We start from the raw sequence: 16,515 nt of genomic DNA, 5'->3' as shown, positions 1-16,515 counted from the left end.
CCTGACAGGGATGTGATTGTGGGGCAGCCGCATGGCCTCTTGGTGCTCCAGCCTCCTCCCCTGTGACATCGAGGCAGCGATGGTTGGTAACCAGGGACAGCAGGCGGCTCCGTCACACGAGTCAGGACGTGTGACCCTTGGAGGGTTGTCGCATCACCCTGGACGTTTGGCCAGACGTGTGGCCATGGTTTTAATCAGGACAGTTTTTTGCTTGCTCTAACTTACGAGGGTGGCCAGATCTAGACAGACAGCAGAAGTAACCCGAAGTCCTGGCCTGCCCGTGCCATCCTCTGACGTTATCATCGGCATTCACTCTGTGGGCTCCTCTCGGGGTGGTGCCTGCTGGTCTCAGTTTTGGGGTGAAGTGACATTTGGCCTTGACTAGAAGAGGCAGGTTGTGGGGGGCAGGCAGGGTGCAGGTGAGGGAACTGAGGCAGAGCGGGCTGGGAGCAGAGGGGGTGTAGGGTCCTCCCAGGCTGACCCCCCAGAACCTGGGCCTGCAGGGCTGCTCTGGGGTCCAGGCTCCAATGCAGCCTCAGCGCAGGCCCTGGTGGCCGGAGACAGGGCAGGGCAGGAGCTTCAAGTCACCCGCACCGGCAGCCCTCAAGGCTCCTTTGATGGAATCGGACCCAGGTGGACTCTAAGTGCCCTCCTGCTTGGAAACCCTGTCAGACCCTGCGTTTTCTACAGAGTGGCTAAGTTACACGGCTGTTCCGGAGGGTGATGACGGACTGCATCTGGGATTGACGGGCCAGGTGAGCTCACGTGCTTGTCCTTCACACACGAATGCTGCTGGTCTCGTGTGTCTGGTTCCCGTCTGCATTTTCATTCCTCACAGTTGAGTTGGGTGCAAATCCCTTCTATCACCTGACATTTAAAATAGATACCCTCAGAGTGGAAGTTCGTTCCCATTATTGACCCGCTCGCTCTGCAATCCTGAAGGGGGTTCTCCAAGCAGGAGGGAAAGCCGCCAGAACACGGTCCTGGAGCAGCCAGGAAGCCGAGGGAGCAGCGCCGGCAGGGATGGCCCAGCCGTGGCCTCTGCCGCTCCTGGTTTTCACGTGAGACTGCTGCCAACCCGGAGCCCAGGCCGCCTCTGCATCTGAATAGAGCCAAGCTGCCGCCAGGATCTCACCTGCGTGCCTGTGCCTTCGGCCGGCCCAGCCGTGCAGAGCTGCGGGCCCCTTCCCCACCGAGAAGCGTCTGTTCGCGCCCTGCAGGGAGCTGGGCTGGGGGCTCCGAGGATGCCTCTGGGCTCGGCCTTAATGTGCACAGGGAGAGCTTGGGTGATCCTGGCTCAAGGGCTCTGCTTGGAAACAGCTCGGGGAAATGGTTCCTCCCCCTGGATGTAGTCACAGCGTGGTAAATTCCATCTGAAAAATAAAAGCCGGGCTCTTTGCTGAGTCATAGAAGCTCGGAGCTGATTTGCGCAAAAGCCGGACTGAGTCTCGGACGAGCCGGGAAAGATTCTCACAGTCGAGCAGAGCGATGGGAGAGAGGAGCAGGCAGCGAGCTTTGGAATGTGAGTGTTTGTTTTCTGAATGCTGCGGAGGCTTTGTTGGTTTCGGTTCGGCTGTCTCTGCACAGGCTCTTTCCACCTGGTGCTCTTCTATATTTAGTGCGCACACGTATGTGGCTGGGAAGTTGACAGTTTGGGGTCTGTCCTCTGAGCGGTGCAGGGACGATCATAGAGGAAGATGCTTCATTTGTCCGTTTTCACATTCATGCTCATGCACACATTTGGAGGAGGCTTGGGCCTGCGTTCCGAGTAGTAGGTTTCTCCTTTAAAGCATGGGTGTGTGTTTCATCCCATATGTAAAGCGGATGCTTGTTCACACGGCAGCCGGGGTGGGGTGGGGTGGGGAGGCCAGGCTGAGTCCGTGTGTTGCCGGCTGTGGTGAGAATCCCACGGACACAGCACCAGAGAGCTGTCTGCACAGCCTGGGAGGCCTGCAGCGGCCGGGTGCTTCCTGGCTGCGTGGGGTAACCGGCTGGACTTTTTTGCTGCTTGTTTTCCTTTAAAGAATAGGTCATCTTTATGGCTTGAGGCCTCACCACCTACCTGCACATTGATTGGATGGTGTCTTCTCTTTAAAACTTAATCAAGAATCACACATCGCTCATTGACATAACTTCTCATGCAAGGAGCTCCAGGTTTTTGGGAAACAACAGCTTATTAACTTACTAATTCACTCTTTGAGGTTATTGCACCAGGCCTCAGTTTCCACGGTTGTTCAGAGAAAATCCACCGCTGATTGGGGCTGGCAGGGCTGTGGTGGAAAGGGTATCAGAGGTAACTTGGCAATACGTTGTTGTACTGATGTTTATTGAGATGTCAATGAGACTGGCCGGGAAACCATGCAGGCACCATAGGGATGTAAATACTTGCTGCTGCCGTTGATTTTATTGTTCACAGTGTGGGAGAACTAGTCACAAAACGGTTTTCTCATTCCAAACCAAGCCTGGAGTTGTAGACTTGAGAGTCCTCTCAGTGGATCAGGCCTTTGAGCAGGTCTGTGGCAAAACACCACCTCGGTTCCCAAGAAGAGCAGCAGAAGAGGAAAGTGAGCCGGGCCGAGGAAGGACCCTCAGTTTACCTTCACAGCATTACCAGCAAAAGGCCGGCGTTTGGATGAGGTTCCCTAAGAGTCCCACAGAATAGATCAATATGATCAATGTGTGCTTGGAGAAGACAAGACACATGGCACATTCACATTCCTTCTCCAAGGCTGAGGGTGGGGGGAGGGCATTGGCATTTCTGCTATTCCCGAGGTTTCCCTGCCTCTCCTGTGAGTTGGGGGCACCCCTGTTAAACCTAAGGGCATGCTGTGGCAGAGAACATGCACGGAGCTCCTGTTTCTCTCCCGACAGCCCTCAGAAGTCCTTACTACTTAGGTCCTAACTGACAATATCCAAATGACCAGGTGGTGGTCCCACAGCGAGGGAGCTGTCAGTCAGAGCTGTGCCTCAGCCCCCATATTTTGGATCGAGCTCCTCTAAGAGAAGTAAGTGTCCTATACACGTTCTTGGAAGGTTGATCTTGACTGTAGGTTTCCGCGTGGACTGTGGGCTTCTGCGTGGACTGTGGGCTTCCGTGTGGACTGGACTGTGGGTTTCCGTGTGGACTGTGGGTTTCCGTGTGGACAGTGGGTTTCCATGTGGACTGTGGGCTTCCGTGTGGACTGGACTGTGAGCTTCTGCATGGACTGTGGGCTTCCGTGTGGACTGGACTGTGGGTTTCCGCATGGACTGTGAGCTTCCGTGTGGACTGTGGGTTTCCGTGTGGACTGGACTGTGGGTTTCCGTGTGGACCGTGGGTTTCTGCGTGGACTGTGGGCTTCCGTGTGAACTGTGGGCTTCCGCGTGGACTGCACTGTGGGCTTCCGTGTGAACTGTGGGCTTCCGCGTGGACTGGACTGTGGGTTTCTGTGTGGACTGTGGGCTTCCGCGTGGACTGTGGGCTTCCGTGTGGACTGGACTGTGGGCTTTTGAGTGGACTGGACTGTGGGCTTCCGCCTGGACTGTGGGCTTCTGCGTGGACTGGACTGTGGGCTTCCGTGTGGACTGTGGGCTTCCGTGTGGACTGTGGGCTTCCGCCTGGACTGTGAGCTTCCATGTGGACTGGACTGTGGGCTTCCGCATGGACTGTGGGTTTCCGTGTGGACTGTGGGCTTCCGCGTGGACTGTGGGCTTCTGTGAACTGAATTCCATTCAGGACCAATGCCATATCTTTTTATTTTTCCTTGACTCCTCAGTTTCCAGACAGGCAAGCTAGGATGTGGGCTGGATGGTGGTGTTAATTTTCCATTTGGACCCTGAAATGGCCCTCTTTAATATGGGGATTGAATAAGTTCAGGACACTAGCCACTGAGATGACTCTTTTTGAAAGGGCCTATGTTGGCCTCCTAGGCTTCTTCTGTGAATCTCTTGGGCAAGTGTTTCTTATCCATGGACCTCTTGGGCAGGTGTTTCTTATCTCAACATGGCCCTGTTGGTCTGGCACCCCAAGCTGAGCTTTGAGCGATGTGAGGTAGACGTGCTTTGGGAGCCGGAGACCGGAGGTGTCTCCTGTCCTGCACCTTAGCCCCAGGAGCTGCCTGGGCCTGCTTTCTTTGCAGACATATTTATCAAACCTGTGCTGAGGCAAGGACCATGCTTGCTTTCCTTTGGGGTCCCTCTGGAAGGCTCTCAGGAGCAGAGTTCTTGATTGCCTTGGGTTTATGACCCCAGGACATGACATCAGGAATGTCTTGTGGTTGCCAGTTTCCAAGCAAGCACAGCTGGCAGGGGCATCATGGGAAACCCTCTCCTTGGCACAAAGAATTGGTCTCCAGAAAAACCGGGCCTCAAAGTAAAGCCGGAATTCAAACCTAGGGAAAGTGACTCCCCCCAGCTGAGGATGAAGGATGTGACTGGATCAGGAGGCTTTGCAGACCTTACTGGCCTTAGTGCTCGTCCTGCAGCTGAGTTTGAGGTGAGCGCCTTTAGCTGGACTGGTCCAGTGTGTTTAACTGGGTAAGGAGGAATCCTACCCAGATACCATTCTTCCTGGGCAGGGAGCTTATTAAAACTTGCCCCAGCTGCTGCTCTTCCCAGACATCCACCTGCCTGGTGGGTGGTTGACCCAGGACTACTTTGACTTTGAAGGACCCCAGGTCTTCCTGCCTGAGGAGGACTCTGAGCACCCAGCCAGGGGTGGGAGGCCAGGGGAGGGGTCTGGAGGCCTCGGTTTTTCTTCTGAAGGGATGCTGGGTCTGCGTTACACCCTCGAGGACACGTTTTCCCAGGTCCACACTGACCTGTTTCGCATTAAGCTGAGATCCAGTACTATCTTGATGATGGTGGGTGGGTCTGAAAAGGAAGGGGACTGGAATCCATCCCATCTTCACCAGGGACCCCCAGACAACCTTCTCAGGAGGCTCTTGGGTGTGTTGGTGATGAGGTCCGATGGGGAGGAGTTAGGACTCGGGCTGAAGCTCTGCTGTTTGAAGCGGCCTCACGTGTGGGTCTGGCATCCCCCTCTGCGTGCAGGTCTCTGTGGTCGGCCTGCTGTTGTGGCCAGCGGCCATGTCCATTTCAGAGTTTTATTAAAGAGCACAATTGGCAGGTTCATAGCACCTGATAGCCTGCACCACAGCTCTGGTCTGAGAGTGGGAAGAAGAGGACACCATGGACAGAAGGACCTTCCAGTGATATTTAGCAAAAAAAAGCAAAGTGTGAAAGTGTGGTGGTGATGTTGGGTTGGAAAGGTGGGGGTTTCCTGAGTCCACCCTTGCTGCTTATCCGTTCCACCAATGTTCACTGGCACCAGCGCCCTGTGTGTGGGCACTGATGGCATAGGGCACAACGGGAGCACAGGTGGGGCTCGGTCCCCAGTAGAGTGTGACCCACACAGGGAGTTCTGCAGTCTACTCTGTACCTTGGAGAGTGACACCGGGCTGGCAGGTGGCCGGTAGCATCAGGAGCAGTGAGAGGTGTGGCTGCTGGTGTACCGCCCTGCGGGGACTTCACGCATCAACTCCCAGTGAGTGCTCCACCTGATCCACCTCTGTCTAAACAGCGCTGTCTTCCCTTTTTTTTTTAGTTGCATTTTTATTTTTTGAGACAGAGTTTCGCTCTTGTTGCCCAGGCTGGAGTGCAGTGGCGCGATCTTGGCTTACTGCAACCTCTGCCTCCTTGGTTCAAGCAATTCTCCTGCCTCAGCCTCCTGAGTAGCTGAAATTACAGGTGTCCACCACCACACCTGGCTAAATTTTGTATTTTTAGTAGAGATGGGATTTCGCCATGTTGGTCAGGCTGGTCTTGAACTCCTGATCTCAGGTGATCCGCCCGCCTCAGCCTCCCAAAGTGCAGGGATTACAGGTGTGAACCACCATGCCTGACCTGTCCTCCCTTTAACAGCACTTCTTACACTCTGCTGCTTTTTGATGTCTTCAGATCATTAATCCCCATGCGTGATCTTTGCTGTGTGAAGCAGTGGAGCTCCCAGAAGGCCTTTTGACCCTCTTCCTTTTATGTAGATGCGTTTGTCTACTCATTCCTGAAGTCCAAAGCGGAGGGGAGTCCAGCTTCCGAAACAGACCTTGGTACCTCCCTTTTCAGTTTTCACAGATGCTTATGTACTTTAAGACGAGCTTAGTCTTCATGGCTTTTAAAACAGCCCCCAAAGGCCCTGTAATCTGGGCATGGTGGCACATGTCATAGTTTTGGGCAGCTGCAGTGCTGGCTGGAGCAAACTCAGGAAGAGAGGAGATGGTTTGTTCTCCAGTTGACAGCCACGCTCAGACACGAGCGCTGGGCTCGCAGCTCCCATCCATGCATAAGGATCTCTAGTATTTCCATTTTGCTTACTTTGCATTTACTTTTCTTTTTTCTATGTTCTTAAGATGAAAGCATAAACCAGGATTAGATTATGACTGGAGACCTTTCCTATGTTCCAATATAAGCCTTTATTGCCATACCTTTTTCTCTTTATACCACTTTAGCTGTGTCCTGCAACTTCTGATATGTTGTGCTTGTATTTTCATTCAGTTCAAAATATTTTTGTAACTTCGTTATGATTTCTTCTTTCACCTATGGGTCATTTAAAAGTGTGTGTGTGTGTGTGTGTGTGTTTTAATCCAGATGTTTCATTTTTTCTTGATGTCTTTCTAGTACATATTTCTCATTCAATTTCTTTTTGGCCAGAGAAACATACTTTGGATAATTTCAGTTATTTTAACTTTGTTGAGATTTATTACCCAGCAAATAGGCTATTTTGATGAATGTTTTATGTGCACATCAAAATAGTACATATTCTGCTATTGTTGGGTGGTATATCCTACGAATGTTAATTAGATCGACTTGGTTGATGGTGGTGTTGAAATCTTCTATGTCCTTACGAATTTTCTCTTGCTTCTTTTTCAATCCTAGGAAGTGAATATCCTTACCAATTTTCTCTGCACTGCTTTCATCTCTTAGACGAGTGTTGAAGTCTCCAATACGATTGTGAATATCCCTGTTTCTACTTCTGTTTCTGTTATTTTTGTTTTATGTATTTTGGGTACATATAGATTTAGGATTGGCATGTCTTCTCAATGTATTGACTCCTGTATCATTATGTATAGTCCTTGCTATCCCTGTATAACTTTTTGCATCTGTTAATTTTAACCTGTCTATGCCTTTATATTTAGAGTGGGTTTCTTTCTTTCTTTCTGTCTTTCTGTCTGTCTTTTTCTTTCTCTCTCTCTCTTTTCCTTCCTTCCTTCCTTCCTTCTCTCTCTCTCTCTCTCCCTTCCTTCCTTCCTTCCTTCCTTTTCTTGAGATGGATTTTTACTTCTGTCCCCCAGGCTGGAGTGCAATGGCACAATCTCGGCTCCCTGCAACCTCCGCCTCCCAGTTTCAAGTGATTCTCCTGCCTCAGCCTCTCGAGTAGCTGGGATTATAGGCATGCACCACCATGCCCGGCTAATTTTTTTATTTTTAGTTGAAACAGGGTTCCGCATGCCTCAGCCTCCCAAAGTGCTGCGATTACAGGCATGAGCCACCACACCCGGGCTAAAGTGGATTTCTTGCAGAAAGCATAAAGTAGATTCTCACCTTTTTAAAAAGTTTAGGCTGGGTGCTGTGGCTCATGCCTGTAATACCAGCACTTTGGGAGGCTGCGGTGGGAGGATCACTTGAGCTCAGGAATTTGAGACCAGCCTGGGTAACATAGTGAAACCCTGTCTCTACAAAAAATTTAAAAATTAGCTGTAGTGTGGTATAGTCCCAACTACTTGGGAGGCTGAGGCTGGAGGATCACATGATCCCAGGAGTTCAAGGCTGCAGTGAGCCGTGATCACACCACAGCACTCCAGCCTGGGTTGACAGATCAACAGCCTGTCTCAAATAAATAAATAAATAAAACTTTAATCTGAATATATCTGCCTTTCACCTATGTTGTTTAGCCCATTTACATTTAATATTTAGTGACGCAGTTGGATTTAGATCTAGCTTTCTGCTATTTATTTTCTATCGGTATTATCTCTTCTTGCCTTCTTTGGATTAAGTATTTTTTATGATCCTATTTTATCCCCATTGTTGGCCTCTATTCATTATACTTCTTTTTTTAGAATTTTTATTTTTATTTCTTTAGGGTACACGTGTAGATTTCTTTCATATGTATATTGTACAGTGGTGACAGCCGGGCATTCAGTGTCCCCAGTACCTGAATAGTGAACACTGTATCCAATAGCTAATTTTCAACCCTCACCCCTCCCACCCTTCCACCTTTCATAGTCTCCAGTATCTGTCCCACTCTGTGTGTCCGTGTGTTCCCATCATTTAGCTCCCACTTGTGAGAATGTGTATTTATTTGACTTTCTGTTTCCGAGTTATTTCATTTAGGATAATAGCCTCTCGTTCTATTCATGTTTCTGCAAAAGCCATGATTTCATTCTTTTTTGTGGTTGAGTAGTATTCCATGGTGTGTGTGTGTGTGTGTGTGTGTGTGTGTGTGTGTGTGTGTGTGTATGTAGGGCACAAATTTTTATCCAATCCTCCACTGATGGACGCTTTTATTTTTTTTATTTATTTTTTTTTGAGACGGAGTCTTGCTCTTTTGCCCAGGCCGGACTGCAGTGGTGCTATCTCGGCTCACTGCAAGCTCTGTCTCCCGGGTTCATGACATTCTCCCGCCTCAGCCTCCCGAGTAGCTGGGACTACAGGTGCCTGCCACCGTGCCCAGCTTTTTTTTTTGTATTTTTAGTAGAGATGGCATTTCACCGTGTTAGCCAGGATGGTCTCGATCTCATGACCTTGTGATCCGCCCGCCTCAGCCTCCCAAAGTGCTGGGATTACAGGCGTGAGCCACTGCGCCCGGCCTATCTTTACTATTTTTTTTTTTTTTGAGACAGGATCTTGCTGTGTTGCCCAGGCAGGAGTGCAGTGATACGATCTCAGCTCACTTCAGCCTTGACCTCCTGGGCTCAAGCGATTCTCCTACCTCAGCCTTCTAAGTAGCTTGGACTATAGGTGCGCCCCACCACAACTGGCTATTTTTTTGTAGAGACTGGGTTTTACCACATTGCCCAGGCTGGTCTCGAACTCCTGGGCTCAAGCAATCCACTTGCCTTGGCCTTCCAAAGTGCTAGGATTACAGGCGTGAGCCACCACACCTGGCCTATCTTTACTATTGTGAATAGTGCTGCAAGAAACATATGGGTGCTGATATCTTTCTTATATAATGATTTATTTCCCATTGGGTAGATATTGCTGGATCAAATGGCAGTTCTATTTTTAGTTCTTTGAGAAATCTCCATACGGTTTTCCACAGAGGTTGTACTAATTTACATTCCCACCAGAAGCGTACAAGAGTTCCCTTTTGTCTGCATCCTCACCAACATCTGCTATTTTTTTGACTTTTTTTTGTTTTGTTTTTTTGAGATGGAGTCTGGCTCTGCCACTCAGGCTGGAGTGCAGTGGCGCGATCTCGGCTCATCGCAACCTCTGCCTCCCGGGTTCAAGTGATTCTCCTGCCTCAGACTCCTGAATAGCTAGGATTACAGGCATGTGCCACCATGCCCAGCTAATTTTTATATTTTTAGTAGAGATGGGGTTTTACTATGTTGGTCAGGCTGGTCTCGAACTCCTGGCCTCAAGTGATCCACCCACCTCGGCCTCCCGAAGTGCTGGGATTACAGGCATGGGCCATGGCACCTGGCCCCATTTTTTTACTTTTTAATAATAGCCATTCTGACTGGTGTGAGATGGTATCTCATTGTGGTTTTGATGTGCATTTCTCTGATGATTACTGATGTTGAACATTTTTTCATATGTTTATTGGCCATTTGTCTGTCTTTTGAATAATGTGTTTATATCTATCCTTTGCCCACTTTTTAATGGGGTTTTTTCTGGTTGAGTTCTTGGGGTTCCTTGTAGATTCTGGATATTAGCCCTTTGTCACATGCATAGTTTGCAGATATTTTCTCCCATTCTTTAGATTGTCTGTCTACTCTGTCGATTGTTTCTTTTGCAGTGCAGAAACATTTTAGTTTAAGTCCCATTTGTCTATTTTTGTTTTAGTTGAGTTTGCTTTTGTGGACTTAGTCATGAATTCTTTCTTTGCCTAGGCCAATGTCCAGAAGAGTTTTTCCTAGGTTTTCTTCTAGGATTTTTATAGTTTTCGGTCTTACTTTTAGGTCTTTAATCCATCTTGAGTTAATTTTTGCATATGGTGAGAGGTATGGGTCCAGTTTCATTCTTCTGAATTATGGCTATCCATTTTTCCCAGTACCATTTATTGAAAAGGGTGTCATTTCCCCAGTGCATATTTTTGTTGACTTTGTTGAAGATCAGCTGGTTGTAGGTATGTGGCTTTATTTCTAGATTCTCCATTCTGTTCCATTGATCTATGTGTCTATTTTATACCAGCTCCATGCTGTTTTGGTTACTATAGCTTTGTAGTATAATTTGAAATCAGGTAATATGATGCCTCCAGCTTTGTTCTTTTTCCTTAGGATTCTCTTGGCCATTTGAACTCCATATTAATTTTAAGGTTGTTTTTTCTAATTCTGTGAAAAATGATGTTGGTAATTTGACAGAGGGCATTGAATCTGTAGATTGCTTTGGGCAGTATGGATTATACCTCTCTTTTAACTGAATTTTTAGTGTTTGCTTTAAGGTTTTCAAATAAATTTACAGCTTTTCACAGTCCTTCTTGAAGAAATAATGCTCCCTTTAAATTTTTCAATTATTTTGGCTATTGTTTTCATATACTTCACTTTTTTTAATTTTTTTTTTTTTTTTTTAAGACAGCCTCACTCTGTCACCCAGGCTGGAGTGCAGTGGTGTGATCTTGGCTCACTGCAAACTCCGCCTCCCAGGTTCAGGCGATCCTTCAATCTCAGCCTCCCGAGTAGCTGGGATTACAGGCATGCAACACCACACCGGGATAATTTATGTATTTTTAGTAGAGACAGGGTTTGTCACGTTGGCCAGGCTGGTCTCGAACTACTGACCTCAGGTGATCTGCCCACCTTGGCCTCCCAAAGTGCTCATGCCTGTAATACACTGTGCCCTGCCTCAGACACTTTACTTCTATATATGTTAGAAACCCTCCAATGCCTTGTTGCTAGTTTTTCTGTGCATAATCTCTTATCCTTCCAAATGAATAAAAATAAAAAAGTCTTTTTATATACCCTCATTTTTTACTGCTTTGAGATTGCTTCATTTCTTTGTGGAAATTCAGTTTCCATCTGACAACATCTCCTCCCCTGAGGAACGTCCTTAACAGGTTTTGCAGTGTAGGTCTGTGAGCCACAACTCCTTTCAATCTGTATCTGTCTGGAAACGTTTACTTCTCCTTTTTTGTTTTTTTTTGGTAACAGCTATCATAAAATATAACTCACGTACCACACAGTTCGTCCACTCAAGTGTGCATTCACAGGATTTTAGTGCATTTACAGAGTTGCACCACCATCACCACAAATTCAGAACATTTCCATCGCCCCCAGAAGGAACTCTGAACCCTTGAGCAGTCACTCCCCACCCCTCCCTGCCCCCAGTCCCTGGCAGCCACGCATCTCCCTTCTTCCTCTGTAAATTCGCCTCTTCTGGACGTTTCACATAAATGGAATCATACACTCTGTGGCCTTTTGTGTCTGGCTGCTTTCACTTAGCGTGGGGTTTTCCGAGTTCATCCGTGTTGTCGCACGCGTCAAGATTTCATTCCTTTCATGGCTGGAATAATATCCTATCGTGTGGAGAGACCATGTTTTGTTTATCTGTTCACGAGTTGACTGACGTTTGGGTCATTTCCACTTTTTGGCAATTGTGAATCACGTTGCCATGAACATACCTGTGTGTGTTTTTGTGCGGCCTTGTGTTTCTGTTCTCTTGGGTTTATAGCTAGGGGTGGATGGCTGGCCTGTGGGCGGTGAGGGCATGGGGGCCTGTGGGGCCCCAGGTCTGACAGCATGAGGACTGGCCTGCGGTGACCCTGGGTCTGACTGATTGAGGGTGGCCTGTGGGGCCCCAGGTCTGACAGCATGAGGACTGGCGGGCCTGGGTGATGGGGGGGTGGGGCCCAGGTCTGACAGCATGAGGACTGGCCTGCGGTGACCCTGGGTCTGACTGATTGAGGGTGGCCTGTGGTGGCCCTAGGTCTGCGGTGCCCACACTGTCTTCAGGCAGCTGCTCCACCTTCCGCCTCCACCCCAGCGTGTGAGAGTTTTCTGCTCTTCCCCAAGTGGCAGCCAACTTCTGCCCACACGGTTTCCTCTCCTTGCTTGGGAGCAAAAGGTTTTTGCTTCCACGCTTAGCCTAGAAGGGGTAGATCCAGGAAGAAGGGGGCCTCTGCTTCCTCCCCTCCCGGTGACCTGGGGAGAGGGCTTGCTGTGCTTCCCCCCCGTGGCTTTGTCCAAAAGAGGGTTCTGGGCACGGGTGTCCGGTACCTGCACCTGGGGCCGCTTCCTGTATTCTGCCCTCTCTCAGCCTTTCCTGTGAGTGCCTGGTGCCATCCCCTATCTGGGAACTTGGTCCCAGCTCTTCTGAAAGGCACACTGGGCCACAGGGGGCCCAAAGAGTCCTCACCCACTGTCTCCTGTGCCCGGCCGACCGTGGGGAACCTGGGCCATTTGAGGGTTTGTCACCATTTGGAATTCAGCCCCTTGGGGGCCTGGAGCTCATCAATGGACTCCAGGAGAGACACGGTTCTGTAGATGAGGTGGCTTTATTTGTTTCCAGGATGGGAGCGACATTCTCTTGTGATTTGCTACATCTTAAGCGGAGGTAGTTTTTTTTTTTTTTTTTTTTTTTTTTGAGACGAGTTTCACTCTTGTTGCCCTGGCTGGAGTGCAATGGCACAATCTCAGCTCACTGCAACCTCCACCTCCTGGGTTCAAGTGATTCTCCTGCCTCAGCCTCCAGAGTAGCTGGGATTACAGGTGCCCGCTACCATGCCCAGCTAATTTTTTTTTTTTTTTGAGATGGAGTCTCACTCTGTCACCCAGGCTGGAGTGCAATGGCATGGTCTTGGCTCACTGCAACCTCCACCTCCCAGGTTAAAGAGATTCTCCCGCCTCAGCCTCCTGAGTAGCTGAGACTACAGGCATGTGCCACCACACCTGGCTAATTTTTGTATTTTTAGTAGAGACGGGGTTTCACTATGTTGGCCAGGCTGGTCTCGAACTCCTGGCCTCTGGTGATCTGCCTGTCTTGGCCTCCCAAAGTGCTGGGATTACAGGTGTGAGCCACCTCACCCAGCCTCTTGTGTTTTTAGAAACACTTTTGTTACCTTGTTTGTAAATTACCTCTTTTGATAGTTACTAGTTTATCTAGTGAGATCTTACTGGTTTTGTTATTACATTTCACAACCTTCTGATATAGTAAAGATACTTTTTGTTGTATTTACTGCAAAGATTATTTTGACTGGTTTCTAGCCTCTCAGTTGCATCACACATTTATAATAAAGATGTGGAAGGATTTCATTTGCTGGGACATTTTTTTTTTCCTTTTGTATATTCCTGTTTTTTTTCCTTTTGTATATTCCTTTTATCTTTTTTAAGCCTAGAAAGGCCTCTCCTCTCCAGAGATTTGAAAAATGCTCACTTTTGCTTTTTCCCAGTGGTTTTAATGCTTTGACTTTTTTCACCTTTAATCCCCTTTAATCCATTAGAATTGTAAGGTAGAAAGGCAGTGATCCATAGACTGCTTTCTCCTCAGCCAGCAGCCCAGCAGCCCATTCCCTGCGCATAACACGCGCCCTTTCCCGCTGAGCGCGAGGACCTTCTCGGTGTGGGGGTCCCGTTTCTGGCCATGTGCTCCCGTTCAATCATCTAGCCACTCATGAGGTTTTGGGATTTCTTTTCCAGTTGGGTAAAACTGCATTATTTGGACTAGCGAATTGTTTTTCTGTTTGAAACAAAGTTTGCCGCTTTCCCCCCAGGCTTCTTTGAAGCTGCTGCCTTGGCCTGGCAGCCAGAACCTCCCCCGAGTGTGTTCCCTTTCTGTCGTGCTGCCACTGTGCTGGCTGCCAGGCCTAGGAGGGGCTGGATGACTGGCCGTGGCCGCCGTGTGCCCTGAGCTGCCCGTCACGAGCCAGTGTTGTCTGACTGCACAGGCCGTGGCATTCGGCAGGCACAGGGCTGGGTGGCCCTGAGGGCTCGGATAAGCGGCACGTGGGAGTGACCCAAATGCCCACTCCTGCCCCGTCACCCTCTCTCCTGGCACCTGCGGCTTCCAGGAGACCCCACAGCCAGCTGCTGAGGCAGAGGAGGCCTGGGCCTGGCTTACGGTGGCCCCCACAATGTGGAAGCCTGGCCTGGAAGTGGATGGCCCAGCCCCACAGCGCTGGGGTCTGTGGACCCTGGTAGCCCCGCTTCTGGTAGTGGATCTGCATTTGTTTTCTCTTGCTGCCATCACAAATTCACATAGAGTTCCCCACATTAGACGGGTCTGTTTGCTGCCTCTTGCTGTTTTCTCTGAAGTCTGGGCTGGGACTCACTCCAGGCTGTGGCTCCACTGCCTTTCCTGGGTCTCATCGCTTGTACTTTTGGTTGTTAGCAGAATCCAGCTGTAGCATTGGAGTGCATGCATTTTTGTTTTTGTTGTTTTGAGGATTGAAAGTTGTTTATTTACACACACATGCCAGCAGTTGGCTGCAGAGATACCAAAATGGAAACGAGCCAGGAGGGTTGACATTATTTACGTATGAAAGAATCAAGATTGGGACATGGAACACGAATATGCCACTAGTTTTTAAATTTTAACTGTGGTAAAATAGACATGACATAATTTTTACCATCTTAGCCATTTTTAAGTGTACACTTCAATAGTGTTAAGTATATTCACATTATTGTGAAACCAATGTCAGAACTTTTTCATCTTGTAAAACTGAAACTCTGTCCCCATTGAACAGCTCCTCACTTCCCCTCCTCCAGCCCCTGGCAGCCACCTTCCATTTTCTGTTTCTATGAGTTTGTTCCAAAGACCTCACGCCTCCGTGTTGTGGCATGTATCCGAATTTTCTTCCTTCTTAAGGCTGAATCGTGTTCATCTTGTGCGTAGACCACATCTTGCTTATCCATTCATCTGTCAAAGGATATTTGGGTGGGTGGTGTCTGCCTCTAGGCCATGGTGAATACTGCTGCTGTGAACACGGGTGGACAAATGTCTCTTCCAGACCCTATTTTCAATTCTGTTTTTAATATTTTGAGGTGGCATGGTGGCTCACACCTGTAATCCCAGCTACTCAGGAGGCTGAGGCAGGATAATTGCTTGAGCCCAGGAGTTGGAGGCTGCAGTGAGCTATGATCACCACTGCACTCTAGCCTGGGCAACAGTGTGAGACCCCACTCAAAAAGAATTTTTTTGAGGATCCATCATACTGTTTTCCACAATGGCTGCACCATTTGACATTTCTGCCAACAGTGTACCAGGGTTCCAATTTCTGTACACCCTTACTAATACTTGTTATTTTTTGGTTTTTGATCATTACCATCCTAATGGGTGTGAGGTAGCATTGCATAGTGGTTTTGATTTGCACTTTCCTGACAATTTGTGATGTTGAACACCTTTTTATGTGCTTATTGGCCATTTGTATATCTTCTTTGGAGAAATGTGTATTCAAATCCTTTCCTAATTTTAAGATCAGATTATTTTTTTTCTTACTTTCAAGTTATAGGATTTTTTTTTTTTTTAGATGGGAGTCTCTCTCTGTCGCCCAGGCTGGAGTGTGGTGGTACAATGTCAGCTCACTGCAACCTCTGCCTCCCAGGTTCAAGTGATTCTCCTGTCTTAGCCTTCTGAGTAGCTAGGACTACAGACACGTGCCACCGTGCCCAGCTAATTTTTTTTTTTCTAGTAGTGACAAGGTTTCACCATGTTGACCAGGCTGGTCTCGAACTCCCAACCTCAAGCAGTCTGCCAGCCTCAGCCTCCCAAAGTGCTGGGATTACAGGCGAGAGCCACCGTGGCTGGCCAAGTTATAGGAATTCTTTGTGTATCCTGGACATGAACCCCTTATGAGATATGATTTGCAAATATTTTCTCCCATCCCGCAGGTTGTCCTTTCAGCCTATTGATTATGCCCTGTGATGCACAAAAGTTTTTAATTTTGCCGTGGTCCAGTTTATCTATTTTTACTCTTATTGCCTCTGCACTGATGTCATATTCAAGAGATCATCCCCAAAGTGTCATGAAGCTTTTGCCTTAATTTTCTTTCTGGAGTTTTGTACTCCAAGGTCTTATGTTTAGGTCTTTGATCCATTTTAAGTTAACTTTTGCATAAGGTGTAAGGTAAGGGTCCAACTTCATTCTTTTGCATGTGGACATCCAGTTTTCCCAGCATCATTTATTGAAAAGACTAGCATTTCCCCATTGAGTAGTCTTACTTAGTACCCTTGTCAAAAATCATTTTATATGTGAACTCACACTTATTTGTAAACCCAGGATTTATTTCTCCTATGTTTGCTTCTATAAGATTATTGTTTTACCTTTCACATTGTTATCTGCAATCCATTGATAAATGATTTTTTGTCTATGGTAGGAGCAAGC

The 16,515-nt window shown here is 48.2% G+C and overlaps 1 protein-coding gene across 9 annotated transcripts in view; it reads left to right on the top strand.

Moving 5' to 3' along the window:
• The window catches only part of JAKMIP3 (Janus kinase and microtubule interacting protein 3), a 148,532-nt gene that overhangs the window by 28,015 nt on the left and 104,002 nt on the right, over positions 1-16,515 (top strand). For 6 of the 9 annotated variants that reach the window (XM_030805182.1, XM_030805164.1, XM_030805172.1 and 3 more), the window contains exon 1: positions 1,427-1,522. The exons of 1 other annotated variant lie outside the window; for it this stretch is intronic. The gene's annotated coding sequence lies outside the window, so the exon portion shown is untranslated. Of the gene's footprint in view, positions 1-286; positions 756-1,426; positions 1,523-16,515 lie in introns of those variants that run through there. 2 more of the 9 variants (XM_030805157.1, XM_030805214.1) reach the window with 1 other exon arrangement.

The sequence above is a fragment of the Nomascus leucogenys genome, chromosome 3 (genome assembly GCF_006542625.1).
Source record: "Nomascus leucogenys isolate Asia chromosome 3, Asia_NLE_v1, whole genome shotgun sequence".
Taxonomy (NCBI): domain Eukaryota; kingdom Metazoa; phylum Chordata; class Mammalia; order Primates; family Hylobatidae; genus Nomascus; species Nomascus leucogenys.
This window is presented reverse-complemented; position numbering and strand designations above follow the sequence as displayed.